At 34.6% G+C, this 21,647-nt stretch overlaps 1 non-coding gene across 1 annotated transcript; it reads right to left on the bottom strand.

Annotated features, from left to right (window-relative positions):
- Nucleotides 1–16,266: 16,266 nt before the first annotated feature.
- On the bottom strand, nucleotides 16,267–16,373 carry LOC141722062 (small nucleolar RNA R71). The gene has a single exon (XR_012575095.1). It is a non-coding gene; the product is annotated as a small nucleolar RNA R71 (small nucleolar RNA).
- Between the last annotated feature and the right edge of the window lie 5,274 nt (nucleotides 16,374–21,647).

Genomic DNA, 21,647 nt, shown 5'->3' with positions numbered 1-21,647 from the left:
ACGTAACCTATATGGAGCAACCAGGAAGGGTATAGATTAAGAAGGAACGAGTGCTTAAGAGAAGGGTTATCAAACTAGTAAGAGTTTGATGGTAGAACCACAATGTGGGAAAATTTACTTGAGAGTTAGAAAGTGTAATGCTAAGAAAGTATCCCTATTCATTTTCTATCTGATTCCGGGACGGAATCCTTTTAAGGAGGGGAGACTGTAATAACCCCAATTTTTGGAAAATTTTTGAAACCCTTATGAATAGTGTTTTTGCTGAATGAGAAAACTTTTCATGCCACACTATGTAGGGGTTCTGTTATTGATCTTCTGGGATATTATTAGTACTCTATGTGGTATATAAGTGTATGTAAAGATCGTCAAAATCCAATTTCCGAACACTTTGATTTTTCCCGGAAATCCACTAGATACGGAAAGAATTGAGAAAAAGGTAACAGGATAAAAAGGATTTAAATTAAAGGATTATAAGAGAGGATCATAAAAAGGAATATAATGTATTGAGATAGGTTAAGGGAACCTAAGTAATAAGATCCCGGGTATGATCCCTCAAACGATAAACGAAAACGAAAGTTAAGCGAACCGTATAACAGATCAGCGGTCATTAGGCAAACAATTAAAAGCTAATCAAAGGGATTAGTGGGGATGATGTCATCCAACCAATAGAAAGAGGACAAAGGAGGGGTGATGACATCACAAAGTGATGTAGGCATGACATGGGAAGGAAGGAGGTGTGGTTGAATGAGAACCACACAAATTCAAGGGCAACAAGGTAATTGACTAAATCAAACAACAAAAATCAACCAACCAAAAGCAAAACAAGGCAAAACACAAAAATCTCTCTTCTTCTTTTTCATGCTCTCGGCCCATTTCTTAAAAAATGAAGATCCAAGCTCCACCACTTACTATTTAGCAAGGTAATTATCTAAGCTTCCCCATGGATAGTTACATACTTCCTATAAGTTTAAGCTTCTAATTCCAAGCCAATCATTTTCTATAAATCATGGAAGAAGATGGTGAATAGTGTTTTTCAAGAAATAAAATTTGTGTTCTTGAAGTTTTGTTTAGATTAAGCTTGGATAAGGACTTTAAGGGTGATTCCAAGCCATTCTCTTGATTCTCCACTCTCCAAGGAAGGTATAAACTACAAACCCTAGCTTTAGTTTTGAGTAATTAGGATTGAATGTGTTTGATATAGCATATGTGAAGTATGATGCTTGATTGGTTGAAGTTTGGTTGAGTTTGTAGAGATTAGTTGGTTTTGTTGCATTGTTGGAGTTGTAAATCTTGGTAATTAGTTAAAGAACCTAAGTAAAGCTTTTAGTTCATGTGGGGAATAAGTATAAATGGTTAATGTGGATTTGTTGGGGCTGTTATGATGTGGTTTGGAGGGATATTGGTTGTATGATTGATTTGGGGTTGATTTGTGGTTGGTTTTGAATGGTTTAAAATTGGGAAAACGCGTAAACATAGCTGTCGTAACGTTCGATTTTCTTTAGACTGTTTTTGTGCATAACATTAGGACCCGAGAACCCCCTGCTAGATTTTGACCATTGCCATGTTTAGATAGTTCATATTACGAGCTTCGTTTTGATATGTAGTTCGTTCGATTCCGATGCACGGTTTAGGAGAAACGACCGTTTCAAGTAACGGCGTTTCGCGAACGAAACTTTTCCCCTCGCCTTACTTTGAAACATAGGTTAAAGACCAAAAAGGGTTAATTAATGTATGAAACAATTATGTTAAGAGTGTTAGACAGTTGGTAAGACACTCGCGAAGGAATCGCCTTAAAACTCGTAAAGGTTAAATTATTAAAAATAGTGGAGCCGAGGGTACTCGAGTGACTTAAGAGAATCAGTAAGCGCAAAACGAGCGTTAGAGTCTGAGTTGGTTAGAGTATAGATTTACAAGTGACTTTGGTTTAATTCCAACTTGTTGTTTATAGGTTACCAGACTCGTCCCGAGCCATTCGTAACCCCCAGTCGCTCAGGCAAGTTTTCTACCCGATATACTGTTGTTGTGATGTAAATATATGTATATGCATTATCTTGTGATAGTGCATGATTGTTATTAGCAAATTTTGCGATATATTGGAGCATGCTGATATGGTATATATGCATGTCTGTTTCGTAATCTGGTTATCTATCTGTTGATTTCAATGCTTATAGTTGCATAATACCTATGCTAGAAATAAGCAAGTAGTTGCGTATACCCTTAGTATAGGGGATAAAAGGTGAACATATTTCTAAACCGGGAGTCGATGTTCCCGAGTATATTATATATATATATATATTTATATATATATGGATATAGTTTTTAAAACTATGGATCGAATAAGGTTTATTCGATACCTTTATTTTACTTAATTGAATATTAATTTGAGTATTCATTCGAGGGCTTATGACTCAGTTTATTTTATTATTTGAATATTATTTGAATATTCATTCGAGGGCTTATGACTCAGTTTATATTATTATTGAATATTACTTGGATATTCATTTGAGGATGTATGACTCCTTTATTTTATGAATATTATTTATAGTATTCATTCGAGGTATTATGACTCCGCTTATTACTTAATAATATTCTTTATTGTATTAAAGAATAAGGTGTCGATAGTCAAACTTATTTTTGAATATTCAAATAAAGATATTACTTTCGTATAAGTATATCTTTGATTATTTGCTATTCATTTCAAGTATAAGTTTTAAAACTTCTACTTCAATTATTTTTATAAAGATTATTCTTTATGGAAATATTATTTAAATAATAATATTCAGATATTTTCTAATATATTGGGACTGATTTATTTTGTTAAATCAGCATCACTCCAAACATTCTTAAAATTTTTTTGCGAGTCTTCAAAATGATTTTTTAAAGTTAGAGCGGATCCCAAAACTCATTTTTTTTAAGATCCTCCTTTCGAAGGGGATTTAAATACTCGCTCAAAACCTGAGGGATCCGGCTCTGTGGTGTGTTTTATATTCGCAACAAGGTTGTTGTTTTGATAAATGAATTGATTATGTAATATCCCATATTTTCAATATTATTATTATTATTAACTGGAATTATTTATGTGATTTTATGTGAATTTTCGTGAATTATCTGATAAGTGGAATTGATGTTTGGGTGTTTAGATGTGATATTATTTGAGTATTTGAATTTTTATATGTCCAGAATAAAATATAGATAATTGTGATATTTTTCTGGTAATTTTTGGACTGTTAGATAATTTTATATTAATTTATGAATTATTAATTATTTTCTGAATAATTACCAAAATTATTTTATAAAGCCGGGAATCGTCCGACTTCAACCGTTTTTGCGTTTTTACAACCCGAAACTCTTCCGAAAACTCCTTCCTAACCTAATCTGGTAATTCCGGACATTTTCCGTGTTTTGACTTTTTTGATCCGGATTACGGTTTAACCCGTGCGCGGCCCGGCGCAATATTTTCGATACGATAGTTATTTCGGTAATCAATAAAACCCGTATTTTCGAGAGACGGGATATTTTTATATTATTCCCGTATATAATGTTTTATAAAAAAAAACTCGGTTTTGATAATTATCCAATTTTGGTATTGAATCGGATCGTTATTGCAGTTACTTAGCGGCTAAGCAACTAATTTAACGATCCAAAACGATCTAGAACGATCCAATATTCCATAAATATAAATAGCCTATTTCTTATTTCGTTTATTCCGTTTATTCATTTGCAACCAGTTAAAACACCGTAAATACAGAGAAAAACCCGAGAAACCGATACGTTCCCGAGAATCAAACACACGAACGAAGGCGTTATCGAACTCCGATTCGGGCGTGCAGCATATCAAAACGAAGCTCTCGAAATCTTCTTTCTGAATCAATCATCAGTTTCTGCCCAGAAATCATGGTAATTTTCTTATTTATTTATTTATATTCGAATTATTTGATAATTAAATTACGAATTTTTGTTCTTGATGTTGTTGATGTGATTTGATGCTTCCATGTTGTAGAGCATGTTTTTCTGGTCAATTTGGTATATTATACTTCAAAAATAGAGTTCAATATCATGTAGTAATTAAGGTTTTAATTTCTGAAAATTTCTTGAATATGTGTTCTTGGTGTTCTTGGAGAATTCTGAAAATCAAAGCCAATTTTGAAGGTGTTATTGAACACCAAATCACAAGTATGAATATCCGTTTTGAAGCTCTCAACATCCTCTTTCCTATTTGCTTAACAAAATTATCAGAGGATTAATAATTTGTAAAATCGATTTTTAAGGGTAATATTCGAATTTTGGGGGTTTATGATTTAGTGGTTTTTGATTGTTTGTGATGACATGGATGGATTGTAGATGTTCAGGGGTTTGATTTGAGATATAAATCATCGATTTTGGTATAGTATTGAATGAAATCAGACCTGGCCGGAAAAGCTTGGTGGCCGCCGTTAATGGCGGCCGGCCACCTGAGAAGAAGGACGGAGAAGACGATGGCAAACTACAGTTTAGCCATTGTATTTTCCTCCTTTTTACACAACAGTCCCTGGGTTTTAAAAATTCTTAAAAATCAGATTAATGTTTTAAAATGTTTAAAAATCATTTTCCTGTTTTATTATTTTCAAAAGTTGTATTTTCTTTTTATGTTAATTTCAGAAATTGTTTTTAATTATTTTAAAAATTCAAAAAAAAATTTATTATTTTTATTCTGAAAAATTTATTTTAATTCAAAAATAAATCCAAATTATTTAGTTAATTAATTTTAGTTGATAATTAATTATTTAATTAGTCAATTAATTTAAATATTAATTGATTAATTAATTTAATTAGTTATTAATTAATTTTAATTGATTATTTAATTAGATTTAATTATTTAAAATTGATTTAAAAATTCTGAAAAATAGTTTCGAGCTTTAAAATATTATTTTAAATTATTTTCCAAGCTCGATAAATTTTATAAAATTATTTTAGGGTGTTCGAACCCTATTATTTTATTATTAAATGATTCGGAGATTGTTTTTATTCCGAAAAATGTTCAAAAATTCATAATAAATCAATCGTTCGTCTGTTTAATATGAAACGAACGCGTACAGACTCAGAAAAATATTCTGCTTTCAATAAAAATACTTTCGAGACCCAAATCATTTTGTTTCGAAAGGTCGCTTGTTTTACAAGTTATTCTGAGTCGATTATTGATATATAAATCACATTTTTGATCTGATTTCAGTTTTAAACGTATCGAGTCGAACCTTTAGACGAACTGAGTCATATGTGATATGAATTATGTGATACGTGGATTATGTGCTTACGTGCTATGTGAATTATGTGCATATGTGGGTCAAGATTCCTGTGTTTGGCTGATATAATTATGTGTGGGCTATCGTATGGGTAGACGATAGGCTTTTGACGCGCCGTTCGTCAAGTAATTATCATTTAGACAATTAAAGCTATATCTTTTAATTATAGATGCGGATCATTCGAGTTGATCAAGACAAGACGTTGGATAAAGAATGAAATGGAATGGTATTGGATATCTGGCTTCTAGCAATTGCATGAGCAGTATATCAGTAAAGTGTTGAAAAGAAGGACGGTGATGTTTTGAGACAGAATGTCAGAATAGATATGGTTTTGCGAGTGTGACTAACTGCTTAAAACCCAAAGGCAAGTACCCTAACCTCACTTATCATTCAAGTGACGTTTAATTCGATTCATATTATGCAAGTATTTCTATCATCACTTATTGTTCAAGTGATATTTATTTTGAAGCTTATTATGCAAGTATTGCTTTCCCTATTCTCAGTTTAGAATCGATAAATGTTTTACATATCGCTGAATTAAATAATTCTGTTTATGCAAGTATTCTTCCGCTATTCTATATTCAGTGTAGCTAAGTGATTTTACTTATCCAATTATCGGATTTATAAATATTTTGGATTTTAAGAAAAGTGATTTGGTTGCGAATATTCCTACCCAAGAATTGGGGGAATAAAATTATTTCGGGTGTCGAATATTATGACCCCTTTTTCAATAAAATGTTTTAAGATTGGATGGTTACTGGTTGCGTAAGAGGCCGAGGCACCGGTCCAGCGTGAGTTATTATACAGAAGTGTAATACGGAAGTGTAATATCTTACAAGGCTTGTTATGCCTTTTCTTGGCGCCCTATAGGTACCGTATGTCTTCGGGATACGGGTAGTACCTATATTTACGGTATGGCTGCGGGATACCGGTGTTGTTTCGTGACTGATCATCAGGAACAGCATAGTGCATAATTGGTTCCAATCTGAATAGATATCTAAAATTCTTTATTGTTTTGATACTCATAGAATAAATGATTTATCAACTGATTCTGTTTTGGATTAAAAGTGAATTGTGGCTTTGATTCAGTTTCTGATTTATGCTGATACTTACGTTGTTGTTAATATTAAAGGTGGTATTAATATAGATGATTGATATTGACTTCAGTATGGGTGTTGTGAGCATCAAAGTTCGTATTGATATCTAATTTGATATGACAACAAAGTAAGTATTAATATCAAGGGTTGAGTTTTGAGTAAAGTTTATGATTCATTCCATGATCATTGTTTCATGTTATTGTGGTTTACGATATTTCCGTAAAAACTGTTTTTATGAGTTTTATTCTCGTCAAGATTCAAAGTATTGCTGAAGCCTTTCGCTGGAAAGTATCAAAAAGAGTTTTATGATTCAGCAATTATGATTTGATTTTAAAAATGTTCTGCTCTAATGCAGATGTCGGTTTTATATCAAACGACCCTATATTTACTATAATGATCTTGCTGAGCATTTCTTCCGCTCATACTTGCCTGTTTTTAAATTTAATCTCCAGTGAGGATTAGCTTGCGTTGTTTAGCTGCATAATTCGAGGAAGCAAAGAAGAAGCTATTGGAAGGTGGTTGGTCCAGGGTTTGCGGACTAGTGTAAGTTTTATTGTGTAAAGTTGTTTATATTATATTATATTATAGTTGTATATTTTATTTGGGCCTAGTATACTTCATTTCGAAGTTATACTAGTGGGTTTAATTGTGAGTTGGAATTTATTGAAAAGAGATTTAAAAGAAAGTGAAAAAAAATTATTTGTGGAATTTGGAATTCTTGTTTCTAGAACTGTAACCTTAAAAAGATCTTGGATTAGTTTGGGGTCATTTATGATAAATATCTTCCGCTGGCATTAAATTTTGATTAAACAGGTTATTTTGGATTGAGGTTTCATAGTGACGACCAAATCTTCTGACCCCGGATTTGGGGGCGTGACAGGTTGGTATCAGAGCTAAGGTTATAGTAAACTAGAAACGAGAGTGTGTAGGAGTGTGTATAGCTATGTGAGGACGTTTGAGCTCATATCGAGTTCCTGTTGGACTATTGGATATAGTACCAACGAATAAGTTAAGATAGGCGCATTCGTTTAAGATGGTTGTGCTGAGCTGGATGGAACTCCTGGCAGTTGCAAACTTCTATTGTGGAACCTTTCGAGGCTACTACGTTTTGACGACGATGAAGATTATCGATATCCTTGGAACATGAAGAAGCGTCTAGAATCAGATGGCGAGTCAACTGGAGAGTTCAAATTGAAGATAAATATTAAGACTTTGGCAATACCTTTTTTTTCTATAATTTCTTTTGACATCTCTCAAAAAGAAGTAATTGTTAGAGGATATATTCCCTAACACTCATTTTCAATCCTATCTGTGTTTTAAATGTGCCAGAGGCTGTCATGAAGCCTATTTTTTTTTTCAGGTTTTGATAGCTCTGTCAAGTTATTATAATTTAACTTCCACTTTTCTTATTTGGTGGATAGTTTCTTGATGACATGACACCATTTGCTTATTTGGTGACATAATTTTGTTCTCTGGATTTCATTTCCTTCAGAAATATCAGCTTTGAAATCCTTTCAGTTTTATTCATTTGATTTTGGATTCCTTTGATATTCTTTCATTCTGACTGAGATGAACAACCTTAACTATAAGGGACGCAAGGTATACCTGTCTGTGTGATAGGAGTTGGATGGGACGCCATCACTTGTGTGTATTGTGAATACATGAAGGTTAACAACCTTTAGTAGTGTCTTAATTTGGACACGCAATACCAAGTTCGTTTGATCATATTGATCTCTCAGTTATTCTTTTATTTCAACAATATTTTTCTCAAATTCAGATTTTGGTTCCGTTATGGTATCAAATTCTTTTCTTTTTGAAATTCTATGATTTTATCATTCCAAATATTTGAAGGTATGCCAATCAAGTTAAGTTGAGTATCCTGGTCAAGTCAAAGTAAGGCGGTGTGATGGAAAGTTGGTTAGAAGATCCCTTATTGCTTTCTTCTGCTGATTCCGAGGACGGAATCCTTATAAGGTGGGTAGATTGTAATATCCCATATTTTCAATATTATTATTATTATTAACTGGAATTATTTATGTGATTTTATGTGAATTTTCGTGAATTATCTGATAAGTGGAATTGATGTTTGGGTGTTTAGATGTGATATTATTTGAGTATTTGAATTTTTATATGTCCAGAATAAAATATAGATAATTGTGATATTTTTCTGGTAATTTTTGGACTGTTAGATAATTTTATATTAATTTATGAATTATTAATTATTTTCTGAATAATTACCAAAATTATTTTATAAAGCCGGGAATCGTCCGACTTCAACCGTTTTTGCGTTTTTACAACCCGAAACTCTTCCGAAAACTCCTTCCTAACCTAATCTGGTAATTCCGGACATTTTCCGTGTTTTGACTTTTTCGATCCGGATTACGGTTTAACCCGTGCGCGGCCCGGCGCAATATTTTCGATACGATAGTTATTTCGGTAATCAATAAAACCCGTATTTTCGAGAGACGGGATATTTTTATATTATTCCCGTATATAATGTTTTATAAAAAAAAAACTCGGTTTTGATAATTATCCAATTTTGGTATTGAATCGGATCGTTATTGCAGTTACTTAGCGGCTAAGCAACTAATTTAATGATCCAAAACGATCCAAAACGATCTAGAACGATCCAATATTCCATAAATATAAATAGCCTATTTCTTATTTCGTTTATTCCGTTTATTCATTTGCAACCAGTTAAAACACCGTAAATACAGAGAAAAACCCGAGAAACCGATACGTTCCCGAGAATCAAACACACGAACGAAGGCGTTATCGAACTCCGATTCGGGCGTGCAGCATATCAAAACGAAGCTCTCGAAATCTTCTTTCTGAATCAATCATCAGTTTCTGCCCAGAAATCATGGTAATTTTCTTATTTATTTATTTATATTCGAATTATTTGATAATTAAATTACGAATTTTTGTTCTTGATGTTGTTGATGTGATTTGATGCTTCCATGTTGTAGAGCATGTTTTTCTGGTCAATTTGGTATATTATACTTCAAAAATAGAGTTCAATATCATGTAGTAATTAAGGTTTTAATTTCTGAAAATTTCTTGAATATGTGTTCTTGGTGTTCTTGGAGAATTCTGAAAATCAAAGCCAATTTTGAAGGTGTTATTGAACACCAAATCACAAGTATGAATATCCGTTTTGAAGCTCTCAACATCCTCTTTCCTATTTGCTTAACAAAATTATCAGAGGATTAATAATTTGTAAAATCGATTTTTAAGGGTAATATTCGAATTTTGGGGGTTTATGATTTAGTGGTTTTTGATTGTTTGTGATGATATGGATGGATTGTAGATGTTCAGGGGTTTGATTTGAGATATAAATCATCGATTTTGGTATAGTATTGAATGAAATCAGACCTGGCCGGAAAAGCTTGGTGGCCGCCGTTAATGGCGGCCGGCCACCTGAGAAGAAGGACGGAGAAGACGATGGCAAACTACAGTTTAGCCATCGTATTTTCCTCCTTTTTACACAACAGTCCCTGGGTTTTAAAAATTCTTAAAAATCAGATTAATGTTTTAAAATGTTTAAAAATCATTTTCCTGTTTTATTATTTTCAAAAGTTGTATTTTCTTTTTATGTTAATTTCAGAAATTGTTTTTAATTATTTTAAAAATTCAAAAAAAAAATTTATTATTTTTATTCTGAAAAATTTATTTTAATTCAAAAATAAATCCAAATTATTTAGTTAATTAATTTTAGTTGATAATTAATTATTTAATTAGTCAATTAATTTAAATATTAATTGATTAATTAATTTAATTAGTTATTAATTAATTTTAATTGATTATTTAATTAGATTTAATTATTTAAAATTGATTTAAAAATTCTGAAAAATAGTTTCGAGCTTTAAAATATTATTTTAAATTATTTTCCAAGCTCGATAAATTTTATAAAATTATTTTAGGGTGTTCGAACCCTATTATTTTATTATTAAATGATTCAGAGATTGTTTTTATTCCGAAAAATGTTCAAAAATTCATAATAAATCAACCGTTCGTCTGTTTAATATGAAACGAACGCGTACAGACTCAGAAAAATATTCTGCTTTCAATAAAAATACTTTCGAGACCCAAATCATTTTGTTTCGAAAGGTCGCTTGTTTTACAAGTTATTCTGAGTCGATTATTGATATATAAATCACATTTTTGATCTGATTTCAGTTTTAAACGTATCGAGTCGAACCTTTAGACGAACTGAGTCATATGTGATATGAATTATGTGATACGTGGATTATGTGCTTACGTGCTATGTGAATTATGTGCATATGTGGGTCAAGATTCCTGTGTTTGGCTGATATAATTATGTGTGGGCTATCGTATGGGTAGACGATAGGCTTTTGACGCGCCGTTCGTCAAGTAATTATCATTTAGACAATTAAAGCTATATCTTTTAATTATAGATGCGGATCATTCGAGTTGATCAAGACAAGACGTTGGATAAAGAATGAAATGGAATGGTATTGGATATCTGGCTTCTAGCAATTGCATGAGCAGTATATCAGTAAAGTGTTGAAAAGAAGGACGGTGATGTTTTGAGACAGAATGTCAGAATAGATATGGTTTTGCGAGTGTGACTAACTGCTTAAAACCCAAAGGCAAGTACCCTAACCTCACTTATCATTCAAGTGACGTTTAATTCGATTCATATTATGCAAGTATTTCTATCATCACTTATTGTTCAAGTGATATTTATTTTGAAGCTTATTATGCAAGTATTGCTTTCCCTATTCTCAGTTTAGAATCGATAAATGTTTTACATATCGCTGAATTAAATAATTCTGTTTATGCAAGTATTCTTCCGCTATTCTATATTCAGTGTAGCTAAGTGATTTTACTTATCCAATTATCGGATTTATAAATATTTTGGATTTTGAGAAAAGTGATTTGGTTGCGAATATTCCTACCCAAGAATTGGGGGAATAAAATTATTTCGGGTGTCGAATATTATGACCCCTTTTTCAATAAAATGTTTTAAGATTGGATGGTTACTGGTTGCGTAAGAGGCCGAGGCACCGGTCCAGCGTGAGTTATTATACAGAAGTGTAATACGGAAGTGTAATATCTTACAAGGCTTGTTATGCCTTTTCTTGGCGCCCTATAGGTACCGTATGTCTTCGGGATACGGGTAGTACCTATATTTACGGTATGGCTGCGGGATACCGGTGTTGTTTCGTGACTGATCATCAGGAACAGCATAGTGCATAATTGGTTCCAATCTGAATAGATATCTAAAATTCTTTATTGTTTTGATACTCATAGAATAAATGATTTATCAACTGATTCTGTTTTGGATTAAAAGTGAATTGTGGCTTTGATTCAGTTTCTGATTTATGCTGATACTTACGTTGTTGTTAATATTAAAGGTGGTATTAATATAGATGATTGATATTGACTTCAGTATGGGTGTTGTGAGCATCAAAGTTCGTATTGATATCTAATTTGATATGACAACAAAGTAAGTATTAATATCAAGGGTTGAGTTTTGAGTAAAGTTTATGATTCATTCCATGATCATTGTTTCATGTTATTGTGGTTTATGATATTTCTGTAAAAACTGTTTTTATGAGTTTTATTCTCGTCAAGATTCAAAGTATTGCTGAAGCCTTTCGCTGGAAAGTATCAAAAAGAGTTTTATGATTCAGCAATTATGATTTGATTTTAAAAATGTTCTGCTCTAATGCAGATGTCGGTTTTATATCAAACGACCCTATATTTACTATAATGATCTTGCTGAGCATTTCTTCCGCTCATACTTGCCTGTTTTTAAATTTAATCTCCAGTGAGGATTAGCTTGCGTTGTTTAGCTGCATAATTCGAGGAAGCAAAGAAGAAGCTATTGGAAGGTGGTTGGTCCAGGGTTTGCGGACTAGTGTAAGTTTTATTGTGTAAAGTTGTTTATATTATATTATATTATAGTTGTATATTTTATTTGGGCCTAGTATACTTCATTTCGAAGTTATACTAGTGGGTTTAATTGTGAGTTGGAATTTATTGAAAAGAGATTTAAAAGAAAGTGAAAAAAAATTATTTGTGGAATTTGGAATTCTTGTTTCTAGAACTGTAACCTTAAAAAGATCTTGGATTAGTTTGGGGTCATTTATGATAAATATCTTCCGCTGGCATTAAATTTTGATTAAACAGGTTATTTTGGATTGAGGTTTCATAGTGACGACCAAATCTTCTGACCCCGGATTTGGGGGCGTGACAGATTACTTACCCAACACTCGGGAAGTAAAATTCTTGGAACAAGTTAATCCATTAACAGGCATCGCCTGGGAAATATCGGTGAGTTCTCCTTTCCAAATAGATATGACTTCTTGGTGGAGCCGTATCAACAAGTTTCTACTTGGGGAAAGTGGGGACGAGCTTTACGTTTCAGAGTCATGGATTTCATCTGAACTAGGAGTGGCGTAAGTGGCCGAGTAGCGCCGGCCCAGCCTTATTATATTGGCCCAAATGGCCTGGAAGTTCCGCTAAGGCGGTTCATTCCTTAGGAGTTCAGTGTTCGGTTGACAAGTAAATCCGACAGGTTCTCCTCTACATGTAGAAAATGGTGGGGTTGTACTACTACGACTGATCATCGTAAGTGGTCTTCCTGGCGCGGCAAACTCCCGTAATGAGTTCATCATCCAATTGGATAATTTCTGCAACACTACCCAGAGCACTTCGATAGAAAGGCTACGGTTGGGCGATTGTTGAGTGTTGGCAGGGTCAAGTTTTCAAAATGATGTTTACATCAAATGAAGTATCTCGTAACTTCATTTTATTTTGATAATATTTTAAAGATTTAATCTATTCAAATCTTGCCTTATAGTCTCATCTATGTGATGAACTTTTGAAGCTAATTATAACTTGAACGGTGGTAGTTCAAGTAGTATTTGGGAAAGATATAAGTATATTGGGGTATCTTGTAACTTCATCTTTTAAACTTATATCTAATTAATAATTGTCTTATGAATGACAAAGATTTTCAGAAAAACGTTGAGACAAGGTTAGATATATGAGATCACCTTGCAACGATATTTTTTTTATACAGTTATACACTGGGACTTTGTGTATATTATGCATGGAAGAGGACTTCCAATATTTTGAAAAGTATATATGTATATATATATATACTGAATATTTTGCGACTTCATCGCATTAAGATATCAACTTGGTTCATTTCTTTTGACCAAGACTTTCATGAGTACTATGAGAAGGCTCATATATTATTAATCATTATACATATTATTTTGGTGGGCTTGCTGCTCACCCTTGCTTTCTTCTTTCATCACACAACATCAGATAGACAAGATGAACCGGACCAATCTTCCGATTCGCAAGAGGTTAGGAGACGTTCCGCAGTTTTCTAGAAGCACTGATGCCGCCATAGCTGAGGTAGGAACTACCAATAGGCTAGGCTTTCAACTTTTGATGTATCAGATTATGTATATTTATGAATTGTAATAATGGCAAAGAAATGTAAATTTATTCTGAAACCTGTTTAAGGTGTATTGGCATATAATTGTGGAATAAAACGACTTGTTATTATTTTTGGATATTCATCTCTGAGACTATAACTTGTGGTGTGTGTGTTTATTGTGGGGTCACAGTACAGAGTAGTTGATTATTTATTAAGATTGGGTGTTGTTAAGGGAAATGGAACTCGTGACAACCCGGATCCCCGACCCCGGATTTGGGGGTGTTACATTAAAGGATCTTTAGGACCATAGTAAGTTGGGATGACCATATCTCCATATGTACACTCTTCAATCCTTTCCATAGGAATAAAAGGTCCATTATTCAGAATATGGATGTACAAGGGGTTGGCTGATCAATGGCATTTATATCCACTTAGAATGCTTTGTAAAGGCTCGAATTAGTATTTTGTACTCAGGTTGTTTATGTTTTTTATGTGTTTCTGTAGTGTTTTGCATTTCAGGGTATATTCGAAAGAAGGAATGGATTTTACATATTTTATGCTTGAAAGAGTGTGAGGATGGAACCTCGGTCGATTGCGCACAAGAAACCAGCATGAGAAGGTCAAGAAAATAGAAAAATCCAATTTTTCCAGAAGCTCAGGGCGGCCGTGCTGGTCTTGGGAGTGGTCGGGCCCATTAGACAAAGAGCAAGGGCGGCCGTGCTGGATTTGAGGGCGGCCGTGCCAGGTCATTTTCCCAGAATCCTGATTTGACTTGAATTCGAAGGGTTTGAAGCCCAGGTCATCCAGAAGCCTATATATATATATAAAGACGTTTTTGAAGAAGAAGAGCAAGGAGATAGCAGCAAGAAGACCTAATAGCACAATACAACGAAGGAAAAGAAGATCTTATTTTTACTTGTGATTCTTTGCTTAAGTTGTAATCTTGGATGCTTGTTTTCTTTGTTGTTTGAACCTAATACTCTTGTTAACGTACTTTTGATTATTATCAGTTATTTCAGACCTAGTTTATCTTAGTTATTTACCATGCTTTCATTGGAACCCATAGTGACGATGAGTTCGGTTATGTACTAATCATTGTCATGGGGTTCTAACAGATTTACTTATAGATTTCAATAGTTAATTGTTTTGATAACTAAGTGTGTGGTGATTGTATGATATCCTAATATTGGTTACGTATTCGTCTTATGTGCGTCGCGAACGTATAAGATAATTTGTTAATCTCTATTAAAGCGACAGTGAATATAGAGGTTTAAAACTTATCATGCTAGCATAGGTTCATGTATAATGATTATGCATGATTTGTAGGTAATTTTAACCATCTTACTTGCCCTATGTAATCACGATAGATAACTTGTTCATTAAACCTTTATGTTGTCAAATTCTATAGATATATAGAGTCTCAAAATAATTGGTGTATATTCAGCTTCTATCTCTTTTGTGGATGTCTGGTAGTAGGGTAATCGTACAAGAACAATTGGCGTTTACTAGTTTTGTGTTATCTGATTAGTTGTCATCACCATTGCATGCTAAGGTTAAGAACAATGACTTTGAATGAAGTATTTAATGAAGATAGAATCCCATGTTTGTCTTATATAGTTATTTCAATCACTTTTATTCTTAGTTAATTGCATGTTAGTTTAATCTTAGTTATAAACATCTCAATTTGTTATTGTCTTAGCATTGAACGATAGCCATACCATTGTTGCATAGGTGCATAATCTTAAGTTAACTAAAAAGAGTCTATGTGGGTACAAATCTGATTTATATCTTATACTACTTGCGAACGCGTATACTTACGTGTAATTTTAGCGTGTGTTTTTGCCCTAACAAGTTTTTGGCGCCGCTGCCGGGGACTCGGTGTTAATTTTTAGTTTATGTGCTTGACATCAGTGGTCGTTAAAGTTCACTGACTCGGATATTTTACTTACTTGTTTGCTTGTTGGTGTTTCAGGTACTCTAGAGATCTTGTATGCGAACACGTTCTCAATCTCGTAAGGAAGCACTGGAAGAAGTTTTTGAAGAAGTTGAGAAAGATGAAGAAGAAGCTATTATTACAATGGGAGAACCAGTAGTGAATCCGAAAGCTTTGATGGATTATTCTCAACCAAAGATAAATGACATTCAATCTAGCATTGTCCTACCAGCAATCGCTGCTATTACTTTTGAAATCAAGTCTAGCACTATTCAAATGGTGCATAATTCATTCCAGTTTTGGGGTTGTTCAACGGAAGATCTCAACATGCACATTAGAGATTTCATCGAGATCTGCGACACTTTCAAATTCAACAATGTTTCTGAAGATGGTGTTAAGATGAAGCTTTTCCCATTCTCTCTGAGGGATAAAGCTAAGTGTTGGTTGCATTCTCTACCATCAGGCTCTATTACCACTTGGGAAGATCTTGCTCAGAAGTTTCTTACTAAATTCTTCCTTATGGCAAAGACAGCTGCAATCAGGAATGCTTTTACTCAATTTGCACAACAATCGAGAGAGTCTTTGTGTGAAGCTTAGGAGCGCTATAAGGAGATGCTTAGGAAATGTCCTTGTCATGGGATGCCTGATTGCATGATCATCAATTGATTTTACAATGGTTTGGGAGCACAATCAAGACTCGTGCTCGATGCAGCATCAAGTGGAGCCTTATGGGCTAAGAGCTACGATGAAGGTTATGAGTGATTGAACCGATGGCTTCTAATGAATATTAGAACCCAACTCAGAGACTACCTCAAGGCAAGGTATCAGGAATTCTGGAGGTGGATACAGCTACTGCTATAACTGCTCAGCTTTAGGCTTTAACGATGAAGGTGGACTCATTGGCTATTTATGGAGTTAATCAGATCACAAGTGTCTGTGAGCTTTGTGTTGGTACGCATGAGACAGAGTAGTGTGCTATTTCTAGTGAATCAGCTCAGTTTGTAAGCAACTTTCAGAGGTTGCAGCAACCAGTTCCAGCCACTATCATCCCAACAACCGCAATTATCCTAACTTCAACTAGAACAATAATCAGAATGTGTTGCAACAGACTTATTAGCAATATGCAGCAAAGTAACTCAACCTTCCTGGTTTTCAACCACCGTAATATGTACCAAGACAACAACTCCAACTTCAACAAATACCGCATAGAAGTACAAGTCAATCTAATGAAAAATCTAATTACAAGTACAAGTCAAGCGGTTTCTATCAAGACTATGGAGAATCAAATTGGGCAGATTGCTAATGCTTTGTTGGATCGACAACCTGGTACACTCCCTAGGGACACAGAAGTTCCAGGTAAGAGGGAACCAAAACAGCAGGGTAAGGCAATTACATTGAGGTCTGGGAAGGTTGCAAGCCCCAAAAAATCTCTAGTTCCAAACTCTGAAGTTTTGGCTGAAGAAGATGTGCAGAAGGAAGCAGAAGTGGAACCAAGGAAGAAAACTGTGGAACACACTCCTCCTGAGGGTAATACAGGGGAGAAATAGGTCTATCCTCCACCTCCTTTTCCTAAGAGGTTGCAGAAGTAAAAGTTGGATAAGTAATTTGCTACATTTCTGGAGGTGTTCAAGAAACTTGATATCAATAACATACCTCTCGCTGAAGCTCTTGAACAGATGCCTAGCTATGCGAAGTTTATGAAAGGTATTCTCTTTAGGAAAGTGAAGCTCGATGATTTAGAGACCGTTTCTCTCACGGAGGAATGCAGTGCTATGCTGCAATAGAATTTGCCTCCGAAGCTTAAAGATCCTGTAAGCTTCACTATTCCTTGCACCATCAGAAACTTGTCATTCGACAAGTATTTATGTGATTTGGGAGCTGGCATCAATATGATGCCTTTCTCTATCTTCAAAAAGTTTGGTTTTCCTGATCCAAAGCCTACATATATGTCCTTATAATTGGTCGATCGTTCTATTACATATCCACGAGGTATTGTGGAGGATGTCTTGGTCAAGGTGGACAAACTCATCTTTCCTATTGACTTTATAATTCTTGATTTTGAGGAGGATAAAAAGATTCCCATAATCTTGGGAAGACCATTATTGGCTACTGGTCGAACCTTGATTGATGTGCAGAAGGGTGAGCTCACTATGCAAGTACTGGATCAGGATGTGACCTTTAATATTTTCAATGCCATGAAATTCCCTACTGATAAAGAGGATTGCTTAAAAGTGGAATTGGTCAATTCTGTGGTTACTTCAGAACTTGATCAAATGCTAAGGTCTGATGTCTTAAATAAAGCCTTGATGGTGAATTCAGATAGTGAAAATGATGAAGGTGATGAGCAGTTGCAGTATTTGAATGCTTCTCCTTGGAAGCGAAGTCTAGATATGCCTTTTGAATCTCTTGGATTGTCAGAACTCAAGAATGATGAGGGGCGTCTCAATCCATCTATTGAGGAAACTCCTACACTCGAGCTTAAACCTTTGCCTGAACACTTGAGGTATGCATTTTTTGGTGATGCATCTACTTTGCCTGTTATTATTGCATCTGACCTTTAAAGTAGTGATGAGGAAAAGCTCTTGAGAATTCTGAGAGAGTTCAAGTCGGCAATTGGATGGACTATAGTAGATATTAAGTGAATCATCCCTTCTTATTGCATGCATAAAACTCTGCTAGAGGAAGGAAGCAAGCCGACTGTTGAGCAATAAAGAAGGCTAAATCCGATCATGAAGGAGGTTGTGAAGAAGGAAATTCTTAAGTGGCTAGACGCAGGCATCATTTATCCTATTTCTGACAGTTCTTGGGTAATCCCAGTTCAGTGTGTACCGAAGAAAGGAGGCATCACCGTGGTTGCTGATGAAAAAAATGAGCTCGTTCCTACTCGAACAGTAACGGGGTGGAGAGTTTGGATGGATTACAGGAACCTGAACAAGGCCACGAGGAAAGATCACTTCCCTCTTCCTTTTATTTATCAGATGCTTGACAGGTTGGTTGGGCATGAATACTACTGTCTTCTGGATGGCTATTAGGGCTATAATCAGATTCGCATCGCTCCAGAAGATTAGGAAAAAGACTACCTTCACTTGTCTGTTTGGTACTTTTTCCTTCAGAACAATTTCTTTTGGGTTATGTGGTGCACCAACCACATTTCAGAGATGCATGATGGCCATCTTCTCTGACATGATTGGTCAGAATATGGAGGTGTTCATGGATGATTTTTCTGTGTTCGGGGATTCTTTCGACGAGTGCTTGCAAAATCTTGGCGCAGTTCTTAAAAGGTGTATTGAGACCAATCTGGTTCTCAACTGGGAGAAATCTCACTTTATGGTGTAATAGGGCATCATTCTTGGGCACAAGGTATCTAGTAAAGGTCTTGAGGTGGATAAAGCCAAGGTGGGGGTCATTGAAAACCTTCGTCCACCAATTTCTGTTAAGGGAAACCGCAGTTTTCTTGGTCATGCGGGTTTCTATCGACGGTTCATCTAGGATTTCTCTAAAATCTCTAAATCATTGTGCAATCTATAATAGAAAGATGTCCCTTTCAAGTTTGATGATGAGTGTCTAGCTGCTTTTGAGAGCCTAAAGAAGAGCTTGATCACGGCTGTTAGGGCGGAAAACACGCGCTAATAATACACGCAAGTATACGCGTTCGCAAGTAATATAGAATACTTTCTAGTTCGTTCCCACAGAAACGCAGACTAATTATGCTCAATTAACACTCACTCACCAATGTATGATTACTTCTCAATGTCAAGACAATAACACGTAGATTGATTAACTAATTATTAACTAGAATTAACTACGAGAATTAAACACTTAATTGACACTTGAATTAACAATATTAAACATACATGAGATCATAACTTCATTACTACTTCCTTCAATAGCTATCGTTATTACCCTTAGCATGTAATAGTGATGAAATTAATCGAACAATACGAAACTGATAGAAGCCAACTTTCGTTGTACTAATACCATTCTACCAAACATCCACAATTAAGATAGAAGTTGAATAGTCATCAATTATGTTGAGACCCTATATGTCTACAGAATTTGACAACATAACGATTTAAGCACAAGTTATTCCTTATGATTACACAGGGCAAGTAAAATGGTTAGAGTTACCCACTAATCATGCATACTCATACATGAACCTATGCTATCATGGCAAGTTCTAAATCTCAGGATCCACCATCGAATAAAAGAATAACAAGAAACTATGCTTCCTCTTCGTTGCGATGTGCTAAAACGGTCTTCTTCTTTATCTCCTTGCTCCTTGATTAATACCACGATTCAACACATGGGAAACGTCTCTGAAAACTACTTATATAGAAGCCCCACAAAACCCAGCCATCTAAGAAGTCAGAAGTCCAGCAGAACAAGAACTCTAAAAATCAGATTCTAATTTCGCACCCCTGAGCGGCCGCCCAGCAATCCTAAGCAGGCGCTCAGCTTCCTGAGCGGCCGCCCAGCCAGGCTGAGCGGGCACCCAGCACCTTTCTGAAAAATTCATTTTTTTGCTCCCGTTCTTCGCTGCATTCTGCTCCTAACTTCCCACTTACAATGCCAAGCACATACTAAGGCTTATTCTTGATGAAATCTCCCCACAAATGCAAGTAATACCCTAAAATGCACAAACACTAGAAAAACGCATCAAATACACAAAATATTTGATTTCAAGATATCAATTCAAGCTATTATAAGACGTTCTAAGTGGTATAAAATGCCACGTATCACACCCCCAAACTTAAATCGATGCTTGTCCTCAAGCGTCACAGACTCAAAAACAAAACAAAAACATGCATGAATGCAATCTATATGAAATGCAGCGATCCCCCTTACTACGACCAAACCAACCAACTTATGACATCTCAACAAATGCAATTAGGTGAATAAAGATAAATCAAATCATGCAAACTAACATACAACCAGAAACGTGGTGTGTGCGGATGCTTAACAGATATGCTTCGAAACTAGATCAATTATCATAACTCGACTATCCTCAAGGCAATCACATGATTATATGAAGAATAAAATTCTAGGCACAAAGTGACTTAAACACTTCAAGATTACTGGAGCTTATTGCAGAATCATGCTTTTTATTGAACACAACAACAATGCTTATTTGACCGTACATTAAGTGAGGTCCACAAAAGACTTATACAATGGCATCCATTTAGCGAGCGTTAGGTTAGCGGATCCAAGACTATAAAAGCCTTAGGTCACTAGGCACAAAGTCCCCTAAGAACTTAATAACTCGAATACCAAAGAGCCCACTCATGATCAATTATGTATTAACTATTTACGCTTTTTTCTTTCTTTTATTTTTTCTTCTTTTTTTCTTTTTTTCTATATTATTTTTTTTCAAATTTCTGAGCAAGTGCGTTTCGCTCCATCTTGCTCAACCCTAGACTACTCGCATAAAAATATGAGCCGGCTACTAGCCTTTTGACGTCTAGCCACAATTAGCAATGAATTCCAATTTTTTACTCCAATTTTTTTTTCTTTCCATGCCTTTTATCATTAAGAACCTATTATAAATTCTAAGCATAATCAATAGATTAACCTCAAAAACCACCAAACCATGATAACAATCTAGTCCTTAAGCATTCTCTAAGACTTAGTGAAATTACAAGTGTTTCTAGCATGCATGTCATCCTACAAGACTCAACATCACTCTAACGCTATCACCACACTCGCATCAATATCACAAATTAATTGGTAAAGCAACGCAAAAGGGATCATGGTAAATGCATGAGCTAAATGACATGATAAATAAAGCTATAAAAAAAATAAAAAAAAAAACTATATGGCAAAAATATGCAATTATATGAACTAAACTATCATGAATATACTACATGACATACACACAAAAATATTCCTTAACTACCACCCCCAAACTTAAAATCTTC

Source organism: Apium graveolens, chromosome 4, assembly GCF_009905375.1.
Source record: "Apium graveolens cultivar Ventura chromosome 4, ASM990537v1, whole genome shotgun sequence".
Lineage (NCBI taxonomy): Eukaryota > Viridiplantae > Streptophyta > Magnoliopsida > Apiales > Apiaceae > Apium > Apium graveolens.
Note: the sequence above shows the minus strand (reverse complement) of the source record. Positions and strands in the feature narration are given on the sequence as shown.